The following is a 6,048-nucleotide window of genomic DNA, read 5'->3' as shown; positions in this document are numbered from 1 at the left end:
GAAGGAGAAGGAGTGAGGGATCAATACTGACCCAGATCAGCTAACAGTGGCTGGTATAATGAAAAATATTCTTCCTACAAACTTCACCTAATTTCTATTTTTTTCCCTGTTGTAAACACATCCTTGTTTTTCAAACTGAATTTACCATTTTTCCCCTAATCATTCAGTAGTATCTCAAATCACATTAGAAGCCCTTTCTTCTTCACATGCACATGTATGTTTAAGGTCCCTGTAGGCAGTTTTCCATACCCTTGCTTGTTCCTGGTTCCTGCCTATATGGAAAGTTTTGTGCCAAATTCCATGGTCTCTCAGAAAGCCTTTAGCCTTCCTCCACTAATCTTACTCTACTAGAAATTCGTAATTGTGGTGTGTTGACCTTGGCTGGATGCCAGGTGCCCACCAAGACGCTTCATCACTACCTTCCTTCAACTCACAGCAATTCCCTAATTGAGGGATCTTCCAAGAGGCCAGGCAGGGCAGACAGCTGTTTGATCTTCTCTGTGTTCATAGTGGCTACACCTAAAGCCCATCAGTACCCCTTCGGGTCTTTGAAGTACCCTCTTCTGAGGTAGTCTATGCCAAGGTTACAAGGGGCCTCTGGGCCGGTCACAATGGAGCACTTTTCCCACTTGTCCCCTGTTAAGCTCACTTCAGCAACCAATACAGACAGTTCTTGGCATCCCCCTGTCACTCCAGAGATCCATATGGGTTCTATGCCCCTATACCTTGGTGACACCAGCATACACTGTGCACCACTGTCTACCGAAGCCTTATAGTTCTGTGGGTCTGATGCGCTAGGCCATCAAATCCACACAGTCCAATACACCCAGTCATCCCTTTTCTCCTCCTGGCCAAAGGCAGGGACCATCTATTCCCGCCTCTGGTCAGAGTATTCAGTATCTGACTCTTGCAGTGCCAGACCAGAAGTCCCCTCACGAGGATCAAGGGAAGTGATCTCAGTCCTTCTGTGTCTGGGAGATCACTGATTGTCTTTTTTGTCTCTACAGCAACTAAGCTGACATCTTTCTTGGGTGGCCCCTTCTTAACAGCTATCTTCCCTCTCAGTTTGCGTACATGGGCTTCCAGCTTAAAGGTGGGTTCACCATCCCACTTCCTCATGTCATCCCCCTGGTCATGCAGGAAGAATCAGAATGCATGTCCCCGACTGGAGCATGAGAGGACTGATTTCTTTCCTTGATAGCTGAGGCACTGGCCTGTAGGGATGAGGAGGTACAGAGATTCTCTTCAATGTTTTGGAGCCAAGAAGACACTCTTTCCACAGCTGATGTACCCATATCCGGGCAATACAGTGCTGCAAAGATGCTAGAATACAATGCTGAGGCACCTTCCTCCACGTGGCCTGTGTGCAGATGACACCCTCTGGATGTCTGGAGACTTCATCATTGTCTAGATCACTGTAGATGACTTCCAGCACTAATTCTCTCAGGTACCAGGTTCCTTCATCTGCAGTAGTCCACTTTCCTTGGGAATTTACAAGATCTTCTTTGAATGAATATCTTACCCTCACACTTAAAAGGAGCTGTCTCCTGAAATTAGAAATTTCTGCCTCTTTTCCAATTCCTCTCTCAATCCCCCCATTTCTAGGAAGGGGTCCCAACTGTTTGGCTTCGTTACCTTCCAATTGCTGACTGTCAGCCCCATTATCCCTGTCAGGGCAGCCAGGCGACAATCCCCTCACCTGGCTGGTGGCTGTGATCTTTCCAAGCTTCTCAAAGTTCTGATGAGGTCTGGGACCTCATCATCTGTTTCTGCTTCCTGTCTGAAATCTCTCACTCCTTCCAATTTCTTTGTCAAAGGACCCGCTTCTTGATCAAACCTTTCCTCTTCTTCCTCCTCCCTTACTAATTGATGATACGGACCCGTTCTTTTCCTTGTCCACTGTTTCTTTTTCACTACTGTGGCAGTTACTGTAGCTGCTGTTGTTGTTTGGGTCCCTGCCTCAACCACAGTTCTCTGAGAGTACTGTGCTCGATAGGCACAGGCCAGGCCCCAGTACAGTGCTGGGAGCTGCTGGTTTTCACTGTGGTAGACAAGACACCCTTCTATCATGTAGAAGGTCATGTCAGTTTACCAGGGTTGCTTGCCTGTTCAGGTGTAAAGTCCCAGGTTATGAGAGGTGATAACCACCGTAGGAACCTGTCCAAATCCTTCCACACACCCTGCCACCCAGGGACCAGCTGCCTCAGAGCACGTTTCAGTATTGCCTCACCCAAAAGTAGTCTTCTCTTACACCAGGATGACACCATGTTCCACAAACCCCATAATATGCTATCAGTGTTAATTAGTAGTATTAAACAACTCACATAAGGGTGAACAAGGACCTTGGGAACCTGCATAATAAAACCATCCACATCAGTCCTGGGTAGGAAGAGGGTGATGCGTTCCTTCATCCTCTCCACAAGATAGATGCCCCAGCACAGTAAGGCCATCGATGCCAGGGCAAAGCACGTAGACATCGTTTGTACTAGCATGTTCCCAAGATCAGCAAAATAAAGAGATAAGCAGTGCACCCAACAAACTCCGTGACCGGCACAGGAGCTTGCCACTTAATAAGTACTATATCTATAGCATGCATTATACAAACTGCCTTTGTCTCATGCCCCACGTTGGGCACCAAAAAGGACTGTAGTGGGTTGACCTTGGCTGGATGCCAGGTGCTCACCAAGCAGGTCTATCACTCTCCTCTTCAGTAGGAGGCGGGGGGACAAAATTAGCTAGAAAAAAACTCATGGTTCAAGGTAAAGGTGGTTTAATAAAACAAAAGCAAAGGCTGCACATGGACCTAAAGGAAAACAAAACATTTATTCTCTACTTCCCCTCAGCAGGTGATGTCCAGACACTTCCCAATAAGTAGGGCTTCAGTACGCATAGCAGTTGCTCTGGAACACAAACATCTTAATAATGAATGGACCCCCTCCTTCTCCTTTCTCTTAGCTTTTACTGCTGTGCAGATGTCACATGGTATGGAATATCCCTTTGGTCACTTTGGGTCAGCTGTCCTGGCTATGTGCCCTCCCAAGATCTTGCCCAGCCCCAGCCTACTGGTGAGGGAGGAATGCTGGCGAGACAGCCTTGATGCTGTGTGAGCAGTGCTCAGCAGTAGCCAAAACACTGGTGCGCTACCAACACCTTTGTAGCTACCAACACAAAGCACAGCACCATGGGGGTTGCTACAGGGAAAATTAACTCCATCTCAATCAGACCCAATACAGTTATGTAGCTGAGCATCTATCTATCATCTATCTATCTATCTGTGTCGATCCACTCTCAAGTTACCTGTAAAAGCTTGACTGCTCTAGAAACATCTCAGTATAAGTTTGGAAGGAAACCTCTTTCTTTTAATTCTTAGTTTTGCCCTGGCCATCTCTGGTGGCTGACTGCAGGTCTCAGAGCAGGGCCCCACAGACAGGCTTGATAATTTCCATGCTAATTCTGCAGGCCAGTTTCTACTGCCTCACCAGCACTAATACACTTGGATTAGCACTGGAAGTCTCTTTCCCTATTCTCTTTTGTTCTGAAATGTGTACGTCTATCTCCACACAGCATTTTGCTATAGCCATGGTGGTCTCAGAATGCTGAAGAAAAACAGCCTTTATGGTCTAATATCAGCTAGAAGTTATTATCTTTGTCCTGCCCATTGCTAGTTTATCATGCAAACTGCTAATGAAAATATGGGCTAGAAAATTAATCAGAATAGAGCCCTTAAGGAACTCATTTGAAATGTCTTCTAAGTATGAATTTGAAACATTTTCAACTTTTTTAAAAAGAACAACATTTTTTACCAGTTGTGCACCCAATCATAATTTCACCTAGAGCATTTCTTCTACGCTTACTTCTGTATTGCTCTTAGTTCTTCTAAAAAGTATATTAATAAATAAAATGCATATATTTTATGTCTTCAATCACTAATCTAGTTGTCCCATAAAATAAGAAAATTAGATTGAGTTCAAGTGACATATTAGCCATATTTCATCTCCATGTATGCCTGACCAATTTTCTAGGAACTTGTAATCCTCCACAGTTTTTCAAATATATGGCATATCAGAATATATTCAAATATATTCTAAAATATTTCTCAGATTACTGCATCAATTCTCACCCAAGAATTATGGGTGAATTTCATCTGGAACTGTTGCCTTGAATACATATATTAAATCTAAATATTCTGCACTCCCACCAGCATCATGCCCATAGTACATACCCTTTTCCATGTTAAAATTAATTTCATTAGAGAATTGACTGCCATTTACCTTTGTGAAGACTCAAGCAAAGAAAGTGTTGACTGCTTCAGCATTGTCTGCAGTTTGTCACCCCTTCTGTTTATTAAGTCCCTCTACTCTTCTCTCTTTTCTTTTACTCCTGAGATTTTTGCGGAAATTTTCTTTGATGTCTCCAACTGAAATACACTTCATGTCACAATCTTCCTGAATGTATTCATCTATATTTTTGTCATTCCTTTATAGCAGCCCTCAGACACGTGCCAATTTTTCCAGATATCGTACAATTCTTTTTTCATTTTTGGATATTTGAAACTTTCCTGATGCATGCACCATGCTGTCCCTCTCTGCTCACTGGCTCTGAACTCTTTAAATCAGGTTTGTCATTATATATTTAGAATAGCCACTTTCAAAAGCTAACAGTTCACTTGAGCTTCTTTATCCCTTACATTATCTTCTCAGGAGGTTTCAGTCTCCACTCCCTAGGTTGTGTCAGAGCTGTTGTCCCAATTCTTTCCGTGAAGTAGTATAGGCTGTTATTTCATTATTACTTTCATCTCCAAATTATTTCCCACCTTTGGGTTTTCAATCAATTCCTTCCTGTTAGATTTGAAATACTGCTTTCTTAATAAAACCAAAGTTCTACCTTCCTGAAACCAAAACTTTACCTGCAACACTGGCAATCTGATCACTTGGTTTGTCTGTGCCCTGACACATGGGATCCTTATAACCAAAAAGTTATATGGATGGTAAATCTACCTTATTACCTGGCCTTTGGATGGTTCTGATGGTAGCTCAAAGACTCCTTCATCTGTCTCCTCTTCCAATTTTCTGCTTCATGTAAGATCCTGAGCATGAGACATTGTGTTCTTTTCCCTTTTGATCTTCACCTACAGGTAGTGTACAGCCTCTTTCCTACCCTTTTCTCTTCTTTGTTTGATGCTTTTCTGTTGTATTACAAAGTCTGTAACAAGTTTTTTTTTTTTTTTTTTTTATTGAAAACAGGAAAATTCAGGCAAAAGGGTTCATTTATTTTTTACTTTTGTCTCAAAAACTCTCCTACTCTTAGCCTTCCTCAAAGCTTTATATGATGTACATGGAACACCTTATCCTGTTTCTACACGAGAAGAGAAAATGAACTATCATACACTCCCAGCCAGGCAAGACAGAAAAAAATAATCTGGTTTTCTCATGCATTTCAAATTCTAGACAGAATCAACAGAAAGATTAAGGCTGGAAGGGACTTCTGCAGGTCATCTAGTCCAACCTTTTGCTCAAAGCAGAGTGAAGTTCAGAACTAGGTCAGGTTGCTCAGGACCTTGTCCTATCAATTTTTTAATATCTCCACATATGGAGATGGAGATCAAGAATTTTTAATTCTGTTCACTAAAATGATCTTGCATGTGTTTTCACATAATGCCATAATTGGTTTTTAACACATATTCTATGTATATTAGCCATTTTGATTTCCTACTGAAGCCAACGGTGACTGGTAAACACCTGAAATTTGTGCTTATCTAGTTGTCTAAAACCTGTTCTAATTACATAAACTTGTTATGAGGAAGGGCAGGAAGAGAAAGTCATGAGGAGGCTGACATCTAGCCTTGGTTTATGATGAACACTTATCTTATCAACCTACTGTTAATAAACTCACTAAAACAATAAAGAGCAAGATTTAATTTTAACTTGGTTTACTGGCCTGCTTTAGCAATGGCTAAAGGTGATAGCTTGGAAAAATATTAATCAGAGTCAGCTATTTAAAGTCAGATCTATTTTTTGGCAGTTTCTGCAGGAACATTCATCTACCAGC

The sequence above is a fragment of the Numenius arquata genome, chromosome 2 (assembly GCF_964106895.1).
Source record: "Numenius arquata chromosome 2, bNumArq3.hap1.1, whole genome shotgun sequence".
Taxonomy (NCBI): Eukaryota; Metazoa; Chordata; class Aves; order Charadriiformes; family Scolopacidae; genus Numenius; species Numenius arquata.
Note: the sequence above shows the minus strand (reverse complement) of the source record.